This window comes from Malaclemys terrapin, chromosome 6 (assembly GCF_027887155.1).
Source record: "Malaclemys terrapin pileata isolate rMalTer1 chromosome 6, rMalTer1.hap1, whole genome shotgun sequence".
In the NCBI taxonomy this organism is placed as follows: Eukaryota; Metazoa; Chordata; order Testudines; family Emydidae; genus Malaclemys; species Malaclemys terrapin.
In genome coordinates, this window is record NC_071510.1 from 71,083,603 (window position 1) to 71,103,011 (window position 19,409).

Below are 19,409 nucleotides of genomic sequence, written 5' to 3' on the forward strand. Positions count from 1 at the left end.
CCCACCAGGATTTTTACATTGGTGCTTAGCTGTACATGACCAGGGGTCCTGAGCCTGGGTGAGGAATCTAGGAACAGCTGCATTACGCAGCATGCTTCTATCTCAGGGGTTCTCAAACTGGGGGTTGGGACCCCTCAGGGGATTGCAAAGTTATTACATGGGGGGTTGCGAGCTGCCAGCCTCCACCCCAAACCCCGCTTTGCCTCCAGCATTTATAATAAAGTTAAATATATTAAAAATGGTTTTAATTTATAAGGGGTGTCACCCTCATAGGCTTGCTATGTGAAAGGGGTCACCAGTACAAAAGTTTGAGAACCACTGGTCTATCTCAAGGCAAAAGAAGTTATGAAGCCCAATGCATTATCAGATACTGCAGCAAGGGAGATTTAGGTTAGACATTAGAAAAAACTTCCTAACCGTATAGACAGTTAAGCACTGGAACAAATTACCTAGGGAGGTTGTGGAATATCCATCATTGGAGATTTTTAACAATAGGTTATACAAATTCTGGGATGATCTAGGTCAGTTCTACTCAGATCTCAGTGGTTCAGGAGCCAAATTAGTGATCAACATTACCCAAAACAGCCACAGTATTGTGAATTCATTGTTTCATTTACTATAGTACTATATAGTCATATTTAAACATTATGACAAGGGAAATATTTAGTTTGTATAAATTCTCACAGCAAAATGACTCACCAAGTATTATTATTTTATCAACTACAATTGGTTAATAACATAATAAAAGCCTCCTGATTGGTTAATAACTCAGATTGGTTAATAATTAAATCACACTGTTTTAATATCATGTGCTGCAAAGAGCCACAGGAGAGACATTAAAGAGCCACTTGCAGCTCACTCCTCAGTCTGAATATCACTCGTCTAGATAATACTTAGTCCTCCCTCAGTGCAGGGGACTGGTGTAGATGGCCTATCGAGGTCCCTTCTAGTCCTACATTTTTATGATTCTATGATTTAAGCCACTATGTCCATATTTATTATGTGAATTACAATGTATAGAAACAAAGCAAAAAAAAATTATGTTTTAGAACCCAGTGCATTTAAAGCCATAAAGCCTGAGTCTCCCTCCCGTACCAGTAAGTGTCCTCAGTTACTTTCACCCCTGCCTGATGCAACTGCTAGAGGTGATGCTGAGTCTCTGCTGCTGCTGCCAGTGAATGCACCTGAATCCCATTCCCATTTCCCTTCTTACTATGAAAAAGGGAGAGCCTAAAGTAGAAAGAACAGCTGAAGGTTGCAGAAGTACAAATTGCCTGTATATCAGCTTGGATTAGAGAGAGAACCAAAACATCACTTCACAGATGAACTGGTGTAATCATATTAATTATTATTTAATATTTAAATAGTGCCAGCATTGTGTTACGACTTTTACAGGTTTTCTACAAGGCTAGGTAAAAAATTCCCTGCCCCAAAGAGGTTTCAATCCAGAGGCAACATCACATCACCACTGTGGGATGTGGGAATGAGGCGTGAGAAAAGAAGTGTGACTGAGAAGAGATGTTTGGCACATGTTGCATGATTTTTGTGTGGATTTATTTTTTTAAGGAGTGGAAATTTTCATGCTTTGACTCAGGAAAGGCCTTTTCGAAGAAGGATTGAAACCACTGAGGTAGCACTGGTGTAAATGAAAGAAGAAGTTATGCCAGGAGACATACTAGTACTAATGATGCACTGGCCAAATATCCACCATATGACGTGTGACTGATACACTGCCTCCCAATTTATGTTCTGTGTTGGATGAGTGTATCTGTCTAGGAAGCTGATTTCAGTTGAGTTATTCTATATTTACACTGGTTTAACTTAGGGCATGTGTACACTAGAAACTTAAGTCAACCTATGCTAGGACAACTTATAACCACCGCAGTAATTACTCTGGTGGTTCATGTTCACGCCGCCCTCCTTCTGTCGATGGTGTGCATCCTCACCAGGAGCACTTCCACTGACTTAAGAGGCACAATGTGGGAGGCTGACAGCCCAGGTTCTCAGCTCCACAGGCAGCTCCCTCTGGGCTGGGAGCAGGGAACCGGGACTCATGGGGCAGCCCAGTTCCCAGGGGGAGAGGGGAGAGTGCAGCCTGACTAGAAGTGGGAAGTCTGAGGAGCATCTGGGCTCTAGCTGGAGACCCCCACCCTCCCCGGGGTGACAGTCTAGCTTTCTTGTCAATTTCATGACTCCATTGATGAGTGACAGTCAACGGTGGATGTAAGTAACTGCATTGTCTATATGGACACAGCATCACCCTAATTACACCAACATAGCCCTATGCCTCTCTGTATAGTAGACCAGGCCTAAGAACAGAAGTAGTCACTCAAAGGGACATGGTAAGAGGCCATCCTACAGCCATAACTTGTCCTTCCAGAAAAAAATGTAGAGTGTCTATGAAGATCTGTTAAGAATAAGTCTACTCGTGGTTGTAGATTTCAGTAACATAATCATTGGGGCAGTTTTTTAAAGTGGTTGTTTCATAAGGAGAAGCACTTTGAACAAGAGCCATCTGGTGTGAGTGACTCACTGGAGTAGCAGCACGTTGGAGTCATTCACATTGTTGAATAAATTGGATGCTGCTGCTCCTGAATGTGTGAATTTTGCAACAATAAGGAGTTTAGAAGAATAATTCATATGACCTGATGGGTTAAAGAGGCAGCTTAAAAATGAATAATTAGGGCATGTCTACACTTGCAAAGTTACAGCACCACTCAGAGAGCGCTGAAGGGAAACCGCTATTGTGTGTTCACACTGACAGCTGCCTGCGCAATAGCATGTTCACATTTGCGACACTTTCAGCGCTATTCAGAGCAGTGCACTCTGGGCAGCTATCCCACAGAGCACCTCTTTCTCTTCTACTGCTAAGAGTTGATGGAAGACAGAGGGGGTCGCGGGGCATCCTGGATCCTGTCCTAATGCCCCGTGATGCACTGCTTCGCATCCCAGCAATCCGTGTGCTTCCATCCGCATTTGGTGCCATCTTTCAACAGTTTGTGTACTGCGCACCCAGGGGCGGCTCTATGTGTTTTGCCGCCCCAAGCACAGCAGTCAGTGGCATGCCTGCGGGCGGTCCGCTGGTCACACCGATTCGGTGGCAATTCGGCGATGGGTATGCCGAAGCTGCAGGACCGGCGGACCTCCCGCAGGCATGCCGCCGAAGGCAGCCTGACTGCCGCTCTCACAGGGACCGGCAGGCTGCCCCCTGCGGCTTGCTGCCCCAGCCACATGCTTGCTGCTCTGGTGCCTGGAGCCGCCCCTGTGCACATCCTGCCTCTTCGGACTGCAGGAATGGATCGCGAACGGCTGACCAGTATGCTGCTCACTCTGACCAACACGTCACCAGTGGCAGTGGAGTTATTCCTTAATCTACAAGGAAGGCAAGAGGAGTGTGACATTGATCTCACCACACATAGTAGTTACGACACAAGATTGCTTGTGGCATTCACGGAGGTGCTGACCACAGTGGAACGCCGCTTTTGGGCTTGGGAAACAAGCACTGAGTGGGGGATCAAATCGTGATGCACATCTGGGATGATGAGCAGTGGCTGCCGAACTTTCTCATGAGGAAAGCCACATTCATGGGACTGTATGATGAGCTTGCCCTAGCCCTGCAACAGAAGAACATGAGAATGAGAGCTGCCCTGTCACTGGAGAGACACATGGTGATAGCACTGTGGAAGCTGGTTACTCCAGACTGCTACCGATCAGTCACTAATCAGTTCTGAGTGGGAAAGTCAACCATTGGAGTCATGTTGATGGAAGTGTGCAGGGCCATTAATCGCATCCTGGTCTGAAAGACCGTGACTCTGGGCAACGTGCGTGACATTTTGGATGGCTTTGCACAAATGGGCTTCCCTAACTGCAGCAGGGCGATAGATGGCATGCGAATTCCAATTCTGGCACCAGACTACCTAGCCACCGAGTACATTAATCACAAGGGGTATTTCTCAATGGTTCTCCAGGCGCTTGTGGATCACCGTTGGCATTTTACAGACATTAACGGGGACTGGTCTGGAAAGGTGCATGACAGAACACTGGCCTGTTCAAGAAGCTACAAGCAGGGACTTTCTTCTCGGACTAGAAGATCACCATAGGGGAAGTCGAAATGCCCATTGTGATTCTGGGAGACCCCGCCTACCCCTTAATGTCGTGGCTCATGAAGCCATACATGGGGCAACTTGACAGCAGCAAGGAGTGGTTCAACAACAGGCTGAACAAATGCAGAATGACTGTGGAGTGTGCATTTGGCCGTTTAAAAGCCCGCTGGTGCTGTCTCTATGGGAAGCTGGGCATGGCCGAAGACAATATTCCTAAGCTTGTAGCTGCGTGCTGTATGATTCATAATATTTGTGAAGGGAAGGGTGAAAGATTCACTCAGGGCTGGACCGCAGAGGCTCAGCACCTGGAGACTGAGTTTGAACAGCCGGAGACCAGGGCTATTAGAGGGGCACAGTGCAGGACCATAAGGATCAGGAATGCCTTGAGGCTGCAATTTGAAGCTGAAAACCACTATTTTTTGTTGCTATGCTCGGGATTGCAGTACTTGTAATGCTAGGAGGTGATTGGTGCACATGATGTAAGAAGGTGCCTTAACATTATTGTATGTTGCTTTGCAGTGCTCCTTTTGCTTTCACTTAATAGAATAAAGATTGCTTCCAAACACACACAGTTCTTTTATTAAAAGACAACAAGCGGAGGAGAGAGTCAAATTAAAAAATTCATCAGCAGGGAGAAGGAGGGGGTATGGGGCAAGGGAAGATCTCAAGAGGAGGAGGGGTCCCAGGACAGCTACAGATTTGTGTATATCCAGGGAGCATACCCATCCTTCTCCTTTGGAGTACAAAGCACCCGGTGCTGTACTTCAGCAGGGCCAAACTGCTGAGGGATGGTTGTTGAGTGCAGTGGGTAGTGGGAGTCCACACTGCTGGACTGTGAGGAGGGAGGAGTGGAATGCTGCGGGTAGAGAGTGGAGCCAGGACGTTGATTAGTGTGTTGGCAGTGTGTGTGTGGGGTGGGGGGGCACATGGGAAGGAGTTTTGTGACAGAGGCTGAGGTCAGGTGCTGAGCTGCTTGGTTTGAAGAACTAGTATCGCCTGGAGCATGTCCTCTTGGCACTCCATAACTGTTAGGAGCTGCTCCATGGCTGCTTTCTGGTGTGCCGCATTCTCCTTTCAGTCCTTCTTCTCACTGTCCCGCCACTCCTTCAATTCCTGTTTCTCGGCAGACGAGTGCATCATAACCTCACGCAGAAAGTCCTCATTAGTTCTTCTTGGATGCTTTCTAATTCTGTGCAGCTGTTCTGATGCCAATAAGGGAGGCTGGTCTCCCAAGATCTTCTCTGTGAAGTTTAAATGCAACATTTTACAGAAGCAGTATTGTTTGCAACACAGACAACAGTGATTCAGTGCTTTAAAACACAGCCAGTACTCACACACCTGTCACTAATTGGCTGACCCCAGGCAAGCACACATGAGCCACAAGACCCCCAAAATGGTGAGTAGTCACAGGAGCAGGGTAAATCACTCTTCCCGGATCCTGTTGTACACTTGGCATGTGGCTCTTGGGGAGAGCCAGCACTGTAGGGTGGGGCTGATAATAATTTATGTCCCCAAACTTTCCATGGGTGGTGATCATTATGGAAGATATCTCTTTGCTGAGGGTGAGCAGGGAATCAAGGGAGGGTCTTCTCCAATCCTGCAGCTTCTGCCCTGGTGCCTATGTGGCTAGCCTCTGTGCAGCAATGGTTATTCCTCCCCTTCCGCCCTCCCCCAGTCACAGCAAAGTGGCACCGGAAAGTTACCGTTAATGGGGCAAGAAACAAAGCAGCTCTGCCAAGGAACCTGTGGCAGCGGATTGCCCAGTGTCTCCTCAAGAGTTTCCTGGAGATCTCTGAGGGAGATTCCCATGAAGTGAGGGAGTCAATCAACAGCCTGTTCCTCCGCTCAGATTAGGCATGCGGTGGGAAAGAAGCCTGTTTCCTGCAACCCTCCTGCCCCCAACAACAAAATCAGATCCACTTACCAGGGGCCACCTCTCCTGTTTGTGCTTTGCCAAGCTCCGACTGCTGTGACTGGCTAGGCTCCTCTGGGGTAGAAAAGAGCTCTTGGCTGCATGCATCTCTAGTTTCCGAATCATCCTCTGCCTCTGGGTCCCCTTCCCCCTCTTCATCCAAGATTTCCTCCTCCTGGCTTGGTCCACTCTCGACTGGAACATGAGCCAACAAAGTATCCACAGGGGACTTCACAGTGGAGGTGGGGTCACCACTGAGTATTGCATCCAGCCCTTTGTAGAGCCAGCAGCTCATGGGTGTAGCACCGGCGCGGCGGTTTGCCTCCTTTGCCTGGTGGTAGGCTTTCTGCAGCTCCTTCACTTTTACTGTAATGTGTCCCACTCATGGCCCCTTTCTATCATGCATCATGAAATCTGTCCATAGGTATCATAACTCCTACAGCTGGAGCGCAGCTGGGACTGCACTGCCTCCTCTCCCCAAATGCCGATGAGGTCCAGCAGCTCGGCATTGCTCCAAGCGGGGGATCACCTGGTGCGTGGAACAAGCATGGCCACCTGGAAAGATGCGGTGAGACCACTGCACGCATCACTGAGCAAACAGGAAGGGGACTTTCAAATTTGCAAAGGAATGTATGGGATGGGGCTGACAGTTGGTCACCTAAGGGCAGTAGAGTTCAAACTGATGACCAGGGAGGTGAGAACAGGCATTGTGAGATACCTCCTGGAGGCCAGTCGCAGTGCTGTAATTGCCACGGTGTCTACACTGGCACCACAGAGCTGTAGCCCTGGCGCAAAAAGCTCTGTGCCTCTCGTTGGGGTGTTTTTTTTATAGCACTGCAACTGCACAGTTTCTGCAAACTATGTGGCTTGGCAGTGTGTACGCCTTGGGAGTTACAGTGTTCAAAGATGCTTTAGTGCACAGAAATTTGCCAGTGTATACGGGGCCTTAGAGAAGTAAAGGCCCAGTACTCTTGAGCTTGGGTGCCTAAATGAGGCAGCTAAATCCAGATATAGGTATCCAATTAAATTTTCAGGGGTGCTGCACTCCAGCAGCTTCCGTTGATTGCGTTGGAGTTGTGGATGCTCAGCCCTTCTAAATCACAAGCTATTTAAATTAAATTAATAAAGAAGGCAGTTTTATGAGCATTTTACCTTTTTGTTAATAGTCCATTTCAGTTTCTGGCCCTTGGGCACTAGCACCAGTTCAGGTTGCTAATGCTATAGAGGAAAGCTGAAGTGAAAAAAACATGGAAAAAACCCTCTCTTCTTAGATATAATAGCTTTTAACAAATCATAACTATGTGTCTTTTCACACCGTAATAGTGTTTGTCAATGACGCACTTCTAGTCTATTCTTTTAACAAAACCCACATTTTGGGCTTAAACAGCAGTTGCGAATTGAAGCCACTGCTATATTGCAGCCTGGCACCACCATCTTATCACCAGTAAGGACTGTCACTGGGGCCTATTCCTATCACAGCCTCCCGCAGCCAGATGGGACCCAGCAGTCAGGGCTGGAAGGCTCTTAAAAAACAAACAAACAATGGACTACTGGTACTGAGGGGATTTAGCTGGGAAGAGGTGGTGTGGTATGGTTGAGGTGTGTGATGGCTGTTTTCTCCTGGCATGAAAGCCCAGCAAGGGGAGGAAACCCTCAGGATGATATTCCCTTTGTGAGTTTGGGTAACTATAGAGCGCTCTCTGTGGCAGGGAGGCTGGTATATAGGCAACGATGGAATTAGAAGTGGCATGAGAACCCAGGGGATGCTATAGTAGTGAGTGTAGCCTCTTCTTGTTTTTTGAGGGTGGGTGCAAAGTTTATACCGAGGTAAGCAACCTATGGCATGCATGCCAAAGGCGGCACGCGAGCTGATTTTCAGTGGCATTCACACTGCCTGATTCCTGGCCACCGGTCTGGGGGGGCTTTGCATTTTAATTTAATTTTAAATGAAGCTTCTTAAACATTTTTACAAACCTTATTTACTTTACATACAACAATAGTTTAGTTATATATTACAGACTTATAGAAAGAGACCTTCTAAAAATGTTAAAATGTATTACTGGCATGCGAAACCTTAAACTAGAGTGAATAAATGAAGACTCAGCACACCACTTCTGAAAGGTTGCTGACCCCTGGTTTATACCATGGATGTGAGAGGTCTTAGAGGCCAGGAAAGGGGCAAATCTTGGATTCTTGTCTCTACCACTTCCAGGGCTGTGGGACTAGTAGGAGAGAGATTTAGAGACCTTTGTAGTTGGTTAATCCACACGGGCACTATGACTGTAGAAAGAGAAAAGACGTGATGGCCATAGAAAGGGGAAGAATATTTGTTTTGTGTGGAAGAGGGAGTCTGGCACCTTAAAGTATGAAAGGCCCCGAGATAGAGACAAAGGGTTAGCGTGAAGTGTTTGTGGGTGGATTGGAAAGGGTTTATGTATTAATAATGCCTTTTGCAGCTAGCAGGGGGAGGGGAGGAGCATTCTTGGGTACCCAGATGCAGAAGCTGTATTCCTTTGTTGGTCATTTTCAATTGAAAGATTGGCTGAAATATTGCCAAGTTCTTGGAAGGGTTTGTTTGTGAGGACAGAGCCCCGTGGTCATTGTGTTTTTGGGCAGGGGGAGGCAAGACCATAAAAATGAACATTTGTAAAAAGACCTCAAACCAGAAAGGAAATGTTTAGTCTCAGTCCTGGTGGTTTCACCTACTGTTTTCAGGAGGCTGAGTTCTTGGGAGACAGGGCTCCTGGCCTTTTTCTAATGCTGTTGAATGCCAGGTTGGTGCTAAATAAAACAACAATTATCCATGATTTAATGGCTTGTTTTTGAGGATATTCCCAAAACCTTGTTGGATCACATTGCTAGAATGGTCGTTTTCTGGACATGCTGCAAAATAAATTTTGGAGAAGATTAAGGATATCTTCCTGATGCTGGTTAAAGAGGACTGGTTTGTTGCTGTGATTTATTGACTGACTAAATTAATTTATTATGTGAATATGAGTATTTAATGCTGCTGAGTAGCTATTATGCTATCATAACTCTAATTAATTTGTAGGATACCTACAGATTTTTTGTGTATGTGTATATTGTTATATAAATCTACATAAATACACTATTGGACAATGTCCCTTAAAATATAAAACTACTGGTAATTACTAATTTAGAAAATACTTGATTTAATTTTTTAGATTTCCTGGAATCAGGAAATAACAGTAATTGTTCAGATAGCGCATAGAATTATTGTATCTATGAGATGAATACTGTTAATTGCATCTTATTCTTAAAAGGAAATGCCCGGTTTCTATATTCCTGTATTGTAACTTTGTTAAACTAATTGGAGAGGAAAAAAAGGATTTCTTTTATAGACATGGAGTGTCACTGTTAAGGCTGACAAGCTCCATATTCAACCTACTTTAAAAATTCCAGGGCTGGTTGTCATTTATATCAAGGCCTCTTTACATCAACCTGACAGTGTAACGGGGCTTTAATGTGGGAATAAGCTATATTTACATTTTTTTCAAGGGCATTCTGCCAAGCTAGAGAAGTGTAATATGACAGTAGTATAAATGAGAATCAAATATTACCAGTCATGAAATATACAGAGTTAAAACTGCTTTTGCCACACAATGCAACAGGAAAATCTGTGTGTTGACAGAGATGGGCTTTAACTATAAAGTAAAGCAACTTGTACTAGAGGTCTTCAGACTTTGGGGGTATTCTTTAAATGGCTGTTTGAGAGAAGGTTGTCTAATAATGATTTTTAGAGTGCATTTTACTGTGCATCACTTCTAAAACAAAGGATAATGTGAACCCTCCAACTTTTCAGGTAGGTGACTTTCCAACATCTAGCACAGGGCATGAGATTACTCTCTGAATACAGGTGGATGCATGCACTCCTTACCATCTTGTTTGTCTGTCTTCCTTGTTCATATAGGCCTGTTCCTAAGAAGAATCTTTGTTTATTTCAATGGTCAGAATGCTCACAGGAATGGAGCAGACAAGCAGGTTGAGGGATGGTACAAACAAAACAAAACCGATAGAATATATTCTGTGCATGAATAGAAGGTAATATGTTGTAGATGTAATTTTAGATTTACCAGCACTAAGAAGATCCCTTTCAGCATTGATTAAATGTACCCTGACAGTCAGTATAGAAAACATCGCACACCATAGATTCAGTTTTCAGTAAATAAGGAATAGGGGAAATCTCCCATTGTGGTTTTAAGTGTTGACTATTGATGGATCTTTCTGTGAAAATTCTTAGCCTTAGGTGGTGTGCAAAAGTGCCATCTCATTGTTCATAAAATCTCTTTCTCTAAGAGCATTTTTACTGGTAGCTGCATTATTTCAGCTCCTACTTAAGTGAGAAATCAGTGATGTCCTAAAATGTTCCTGGAAACCATGTAACCTGCTGTGATCTTATTAGTAGCACATAGAGGAGAAAAATTCTGGCTTCACTTGCTCCAGGGTAAGTCTCAAGTAACACCATTGGATTCCATAGGCTCTCCCAATTGATGCAGAGATCAGAATTTGTCCCATTTATTTATGGCAATAGCTACTGCTAATATAGAACCAAAACATCTTCTCCTGCATTAAAACTCAACGGGGCACTGTCTGCTTCCTCCTCCACCCATGTCACCCCTTTGACAGCATGAGGGAAAAAGCCACCAAGCCTCCCTCTAAGCCACACAGATTCCCAGCTACCTAAGGCTACATCCACATTAGCAATTGTACATGTGTCCATGTGTGTATCTGTGACATAAGCTTGTCCACAGTTAAATCCCAGAAGCACATGTCTGAAGGTGACTAGAGGGTGACTAAGGTAGCACACCTGAGGGGTATCAGTACATACATACCTCAGACCAGTGTGCAGTGTAGATGTGGGTAAGGGGCACATACCAAGTCTCAAGTTTAAATAGTCCTCCTTCCCCCATTCCCATAATGCACTGAAAACTTTTCTGCCTGAGTCTTACCCAATCTGTAAGAGTCCCTCTCCCCCTATTTTCACCAACAGTAGCAAGCTGCACTGCCCACATCAGAACAGCTTTCCAGAGTGTTCTTTTGATCAGTACATGTGAATCAAGAATCCTACTCCAAGAGCGGTCACCTGGACCACCAACCACACCCAGGGGTGCCAGAACAGGAGAGTCGGGGGCCATGGCCCTCTCACTTTTTACTGGTTGTAAGGGATAGGGACAGGGGCAGGGAGCAGAGAGGCGTGAGCAGGGGCTGGGGTCTTGGGGGGGGAGAAGTGACATGGGAGAGGGGCCTCAGGAGAAGGGACAGTGCAGGGCCTTGGGAGAAGGGGCAGAGGCTTGGGGAGAAGAGGTGGCATGAGAGAGGGACATCAGGGGAGTGGGTGGCCTCAGGGAGAAGGGGTGCTTTGGGCTGGGCGTGGCCACAGTTCAGGCACCAGTGCCCCCCCCCCCCACACTTTTAGGGACTTTCTGCCACTCCTGATCATACCCACATGGGCAGGGGGCTGCCTTTGCCCCCTCCTCCCCGCAGGGACAGGGGCTGGGCTCCCTAGCCCCACTCCGACTTTTGGCTTGGGCTGGGGGCAAGGCCTCGGTGGCAGAGCCTCTGGACCCCTACTTTTGGGAAGGCTCCACCGCCTCTGATGCTAGCTGAACACATCAGCAGTTTCGTCAAGACTGCTTCCCAATTCTTCTGTAAGTATATTTCAGCAAACTTCTACTGCAGCAGGAACTCCAGCTGGGTCTTGAGGTTCAACAGCTGTGCAAATCTGCTTGGTCCATCTTTATAGTTGACCAAATCTCTTCATTCTGCAATATGTAGAAGAGCGGCCATTAACAAAAACATCTCTCTGCCATGGAGTGCCACATCTCCTCTACAGGACTGGAACCATTTTCCATTTTGGGACCCTGAAAACACCCTACATACTCCAAATATTGGCAAGCCTTAAAGAAGAAATTGAAAACTGGTAATATCACTCCTGAAGGAACTGCCCCAACCCCATGTGACACTAAGTGTTTTTTTAATAATTAAAATGATCAAAAAAACACTTTGACATGTGTCTTACTATTAGCAGCCTCTACTTCTTCAGGAGCTGCAAAAGTTGTCTGACACCCAATGATATTCTAATAGTCATTCCTGGAATGCTAAGAAGTATCTTTATTGTGGACTCCCACAGCAAAGTTATTGGTGGGGGGAATTCTCAGCTTCGTCCAAAGGGAATATATATAAATAAAATGCTAGCTACCCTGGTCTTTGAATTGGCAGGACCTTCAACTCTGAGAGGGAAAACATTCTGCCTGGAGGGCAGGCAAAATCACTCCACAGACAGCCTGAGAAGCATCCTGGAGGAGCTGCTCATTGGCATGGACAGAGGGAACCAGGAGCAGTTTGAGTTTCTTAGGGCACAGAGTAATCAGGGGGGCTCTTCAGCAGGAAGAGATACTGAAGGACCAACTCCTGGAGTCGGAGGCACACCACAGGGAATGGGAGCATTCCTTAATAGAGATGCTGATAGAAATGGTGGCCGAATGACTTTGGGGTCCACCTGCCACCATGGCCACTGCCTTTTGCCCTGAGCCACCACCACTACCTCCTCCTCTACCTCTGACTGCCACCATGCATGCCTCCAAGTGACAAGGAGAAGTCTGCAGGATTTCCAGGACCACACTCTTCACTAGCATCCAAAAACCTTCACATGGAGCCCCTCCTCCCAAGTGTTCAGAAGGGGCATGATAGACCCACAGTGTCCCTGAATCCCACCAAGTGCCTGCCTCCCAAGTCTTGTGTAAAAGACATCCCTGTTTGTTCCCAAGAACAATTTCACCCATTTTTCCTTCCTCAACAGGGAGAGGGGTATGGCAAGGAGATGGGTGAAGAGACATTTACATTTGGGTGCTGTTCACACATTCAGGCCCAATGTGTTTTGTTGCTTTTCATGTCTTTTAAAAACTATATTCAATTACGTGTTCCCTAACTTTTAATAAAGGTTCTACCTGCAGTTTTCTTGTCTTGTGTATGGACCCTCCTTCTTCAGTATGATGAATGTAAGAGATATTTTTAGGTTCAGGATTGGACCGTATGATTCACAGCACGTGAATTGGAACAGTGTAACTGCTTGGTGCCATCACACTGCAAACACTTTTCTGTCTTTCCCACATCTACAACCCCACAGTTAAGAAATATCCAAATTTCCAAGGATACAGAGGAAGGATAGGGAAAGTGCAGGTAGTAGACGTTTACGGAAATAAGTGCTACTTCTAAAAGCAGCAGAACTCACCACAGAAAATGAGTACAAAAATATCTTTATGGCTTGGTTCGCATGCAGAAAAATGAAACAATTCAAGTAACCATGCAGGCATCTGCCACAGTTATTAAACATTCCCCTCTCCCCCCAGGCCATGACCAGTTTCAGTCTTGGGATTAATGCTCCATAGCCTATAAGTACAGTCAGCAGCGCTGACAAAGAACAGGTTAAAAAAAAAATAGAATAGGTGTACTCCCCAAAGCAACCCTTCAAGAGGTTGTTAAGAGATCGAGTTCTCCGGCTAACAGAGGTTTGTAAACAAGTGAACAGTTAAGACAAAAGCATTGCACAATGATCGCATTACAACTCAGCCACAACCCTCTGCAGCACAAACCAACCTTAAGGTGATAACCCACTGGAGGTGCCCTGTAATAAATTGTCTGTAATGTGTGAATTGCACAGGGAATTAATAGCTAGCGAACTTTGGCTACAGGAAAACAAAGCCGCATCAGCATGTGCCAGTGTTCCATAATGTGCTTTTCCAGCAGCTGCAAAGGGTGTAAAGATGTCCCTTGAAGCAGGTAGATGTTATCCTCTGCCTCCCTGCTGTCCCAAGATGTGTGTACATATGGCATCTTTGATTTACCTTGCCTTTTGGGGACCAAGACCAGTGTGCATGTGATGTGGGTGGGATCTGGCTGCCTGTATGGAGTCTGTAAACCAGAGTTGTCCTGTGCTCACTTGGGACGGGGCCCACTCCTCACAAACATTATGGAGTGCTCAGCAGGTGATGATTATATGAAAGGCACTATCCACTTTTGGCATCCTTATGGATGAAGTATTTACTATGGATTATGTACTTTAGATTGTAAAAATTCTTATTAGAAGTGAAATAAAACTAAAAAGTCTATGCAGTCACAAAGTTCTTCTGAGTAAAAAAAATGAATGGCATCTTAAAATTAGCATCTTTAAAATTACATGTAAAAAATTAGCACCATATTTGAACTATAAAAAGATTATTCCAAATTCTCCTTTATGTCTTAGAGAAGTTGAAGTGTGTTTCTTTACATCACATAAATCAATTCTTATGTTGCATCAATCTTTGTGTAAGAGAGCACACACACAAAAATCCTTGAGACACTTGAAATCAGAAAGTGTTGCCATTTTTGACTGAATATTCACTTTAAGATGACTACTGATGCTAAAATACAAATTGAAGATGGAAGCAAAGTGGAATGGAAGACATTTGTAGTAGCCACAAGTGATCAGATGTAGTGATTCATAATTGGAAATGTGGTAACTATTTAGTCTGAACAATAAGTTTCTAAACTGTACCCATTCACAAAAAACACCTGGTAATCATTTTGGAAAGCTCAATGAAAACTTCATCTCAGTCACAGTGGATAAAATTTACATACAGTATTGGTCAGATGTAGTTTTTATTTTTCAAGCTCCTTTTGGTAATATGAAATAATGTTTCTTTACACAAAAGACTTGCTTGGTAAAAGAACAATATGTTAAACCATCCATTCTGATGACAAATGCATAAGTAATATGAAATGACAGTCACTCTCAGCTATTTCTTAATTTTGCCAAATTAAGGAATTAGTATAATCTTTTTTCTGAACATTCTCCAAAAATATATGATTCAATCATGTTTTCCCATGATTAGTGCTTATTAAATAAATTCTCTCTTGTAGCTGGCTAGTTTGTAGAGAAAAATTACAAAGCAATCCATCGCTTACTGAGATTGAGATAACTGTATCTAATGTGAAGTCTATTTATCTTCATTCAGGTATAAAAATATAATCAGTTTAACATTAATTCATTCCTAGATTTTCTTTTTTCTTGAGTATTATCAATTCAAAAATATATTGCTGAAGCATAGCTACTGGTAAATCTTATTTGTATTGGAAAAATACATATCCATCATCGTACTACCTCCAAACCTTTTGGAAAAATGTCCTAAGACCCTGACGATCTCTGTGCCATTTGATTCACCTAATGGGAAGGTAATATTTGTGCTAGATGATATTTAGTGATGAGTGAACATTAACAATTTTGAAGTTCAGATAAGCATTTAAAAGTTTTATTTTCAAAAATATTCAATGGACAAGATTTTCAAAACTGACCAGTGATTTTTTGGGTGCCTTGATTTTTCTTTACCCAACTTGAGACAAGGATCCTGACTTACAGAGTTGCTTGGGCTCAGCACCCAGCAGGGATCAATTCTTATATCAATGAGAAGCTCTGTGAAGATCCTGAGCAGCAACAATAGCACAGGGAAAGAAGGCAAGAGATCGTCAGGAGCTGTTCCACAGGAGAGCAATATATCTGAGGGATAGGGCAGGAGGCTTCAGATTAAAGGGGCTATGCTAGGCCATATAGACCTTTGAGGGTCCTGGAAGGTCCTTTAGTGTTTATGATACTCCCACACCTCATTATCCTTAGTAAAGGGAAATAACATCTGCCTGGGAAGTGGAAGCCTTGGACTCAGGGGAGCTATTTTAATTGCGTGTGATGGTGTGTTTTCACAGCTTATGCATAAAAAAATCAAATAGGGTAGTATTCTAACTGATGGGTAGCTGCTAATTGGCAATTGCATTATAGGCAGGAATATGGTGCTGTTGGCAACAGTGCAAGAGATGGGAAGGGTTTGGAAGGAAAGAAAAAAGAGTTCAGTTTGGTTCCTCTTTAAATTGTGGGTGAGATATCCAGGAGATGTCAGAGACACAAGCTAACATGTGGTTTGGATGAAGGGGGACAGATCTGAAATAGAGAGATGGATTTGTGAGTCATTAGCATAAAGATGGGAGGTGAAACAGTTTGGGTGGATGTGATCACTAGAAAAAGCGTATAATGCATGAAGAAGAGTGGACCAGAAATGAAGCCCTGTGGGACACCCATGGAAAGTGGAAGAGGGAACACCAAAAGAGACATTGAAAGAATGACTTTAGGAATAGAATTAAGAGAGGCTGGAGTCACAAAAGCTAAAGGAGAATGAGATTTCAAGAAGGAGGGTGTTATCAATGTGTCCAAAGCAGCAAAGAGGTCATGGGGGATAGACTAGAAACCCTGAGATTTGGTCATCAAAAGGCAGTTGGCGAGTGTAGTATCATCAGAATGAAGGGGGTTGGAAGAGAGGGAATAGGTTGGAATGGATTAAGAATAGTGCTTGGAGGAGAGAAATTTGAGGCAAAAGCTATAGATGACATATTAATTGGTTTAGAGATGAGGACTAGGTAGACCATAACATTTTGTATTCTGAGAGGGAAGGAACCTGAGAGAATGAGATGTTATGTAGAAAGCTGATGGAGTGAGTGAATTATAGACCCTACAACAGCAAAACCCAGATAGGATTGTTATAATATTCATTTCAGTTCCAGAAAATTAGCAAAAATTTATTGTGTTGAAGTTGTGCTTTTACTCTACAGTTTAAGAGAGCGTAATTTAAAAAAAAAATTAAATTACCATTTAAAATAAACAGATTTAAATTATACAGAGTATCAAAATATTCATCATCTTGAATTTTATCACTGTCTTTGTGAAATTAAATCAAGTATAAGATCAGCTATGCTGCAAGGGAAGCAGCAAAGGAGTGTATATTCACTTGAGAAAAGAGGCATCTAGAAGATCTCTTATATTATTCAAACTTCCCTTAAATTTTGTTGTACATAAACTAAAATTACATTTTCTGTCTTCTTTTGTAATATATAAGAAAATCTATTTGTTTCTGAGTGTCATGCACTGTAATTTCAGATTGTTTCTGCATTCGTTATTCCAGTTGGCAAAGCTGAAAAGCTATTATATTTTGTATTGTTAAAACACCACTCACCTAAGACACTACAGAGGCAAAAACCTAATTCTTTCAACCAGCTTCAAAGAAATATGCAGAAGTAGAGCCAGGCCTGATTTGAACCAAAGCACTTTTTAGTCATTTGCAATGTACATTTTATTGTGGAATTATCACATAAAATATTGCCACAATTTAAGGTCCAGAATATAATACCCAATCTCGCAATCCTTTCATAGATCAAACTTTGGAGTTCTTGTAGGGAGAATAACAACATTTCTTAACCACTCATGTAAAAGATTTTCTGCTGGCATAAATGGGGACAACTCCACTGGCTTCAATGGAACTGCACCTAGTTAGATCATCTGAAGGTCTGGCCCTATGTATCCATATGAAAAAGAGCAGGGGTGTCTTACTTTGGACACCAATAATATAAAGAGCACAGCAGTTTCTTGCCTCTTATCTCCATTAATTAGATACATGATCAGAACACATTAGATTTACTAGTTCATGTTTGAGATTGTTTATTGCCCAGAATTGTTAGTGATAAACCGTTAGCCAGTGGCTCAGCTCATTCCCATGGTCAATTCTCGTCAGTTACTGATTTATGTGAATTTTGACCTAGTTAGACAGCAAGAAAACTTAATCACTACTAATAAATGTGATAACTAGTACTGCACATTTCAGTTTATCTATTTAGATTTAAACCATATTTAAAAATGCCCATGCAAAAAGCTTTAGGAATCCTAACAGTTAAGGAGACTTACCAGATCACAATGACCACTCAAATTCATTAAGTACTCATAAATAGGAAACATTAACTCAGGCAGCCAGTAAATTAAAGAAACATAAAAGCTTAATACCTCTTTATTAAACACATAAATAGTCAGTTTCAGTAAATTTTCATCTATATATCTTGGAACACTCTGTCTCCAGACACACTTAAGGATCTTTTAAAAAGGTTTTAGGGGTGCAGGTCCTCACAAGGTATTTAGGAGCCTAACTTCCAAGGATTTCAATGGGAATTAGGCTCCTAAATACCTTTGAGGATCTGGGCCTACACACCTAAAGTTGCAGATAGGTGAAAGAGCATGTAGGCATCTTTCTCCCATGGGACAGAAGGAACTAGGCACCTATTTGCATCTTTAGGCATTTAAATATCTTTGAAATTCTGTCCCTAAGTCTTTAAGCATTTAATTGTAAGTCCCTTATTTTTGTTATAATAATCTGCTCCTGGGCCAGTGCAGTTAAACGCTTACTCAGGACTAGGCTGTAAATGTATATTCTAACCATGTATAATCAAACATTGTTGCAACAACCAGTGTATACATTCTATATACAGTTTTTAAAATATGTGCAATATATTTCATTTTAAACTTCTCATTCTTAAAAAAAACAAGACTTGTAAAAATCAAACTCCATTATAAGAGATTCACATTTTGTTCATTTATTATTTAAAATAAAACCTGGCTTTAAGACCCTATAGAAATAATATAGCATAGGCCTAGTGTGCATCTTAAATGTTACAAGAACAAAAACTGCAGAGCAGCGCTCATTTTCCCTATTCTGTATTACATACACAAGCAATACACATCGTTTATCCCTCATTAAAAATATATGTGCAAAACTTAACCAGCGTGGGATTCCTACCCTCACTCCATGAAGAAAAAAATAACCCATATACCAAGAAATACACGTTGTAACATTCATAATTGGGAAACTAAGTTCTTGTATTGAAGACATAACAAGAAATAGCTAGTTAGTGTTTCTCTTATCTTAAATGAGATGTCTGGTTTGTAGATGTTTTGCCCTTGAATAAAAGACAATCTATATATCAGTAAATTTAAATTCTTAACTCATTGCCTCAGGTCAATGTTATCATAACTGGACTACATTCATTTTCCCCCACAAAAACTGTTCAACTACTTCATATCTTTTTCTTAAATAGAACCTGTCAGTTTTGTTATAAAAACAAAACATTTAATGAAAAGTACATTTCAATATACAGATGTCAACATATATAAAATGCACTAACTTTCCAATATATGTAAATATTAGGGGCCAGATTCTTAGCTGTGGCCAAGGAGTGCTCAGTGTACTTGAGGAGTGAAGAAGAGAAGCCTTGAGCTGCTCAGTGCCAAGGTCTAGTCCATGGCAAGTTAGAGCAGCTCTTGAGCCACTCTGAGGCTATGGCTACACAGCAAAAGCTGTGCATGGGCTAGTTTGAATCCAGCTAGTGCAGTGGGGTACAAGTCCAGCATAGACCCTGGGTATGTACTCAGCTCACAAGCCCACACTGCTTTGTCTTTGCTGCTATTACTAGCTAGATTCACGTAGGCTAGTTCATGCACTGTTTTTGCTGTGTAGATACACCCTAAGTTG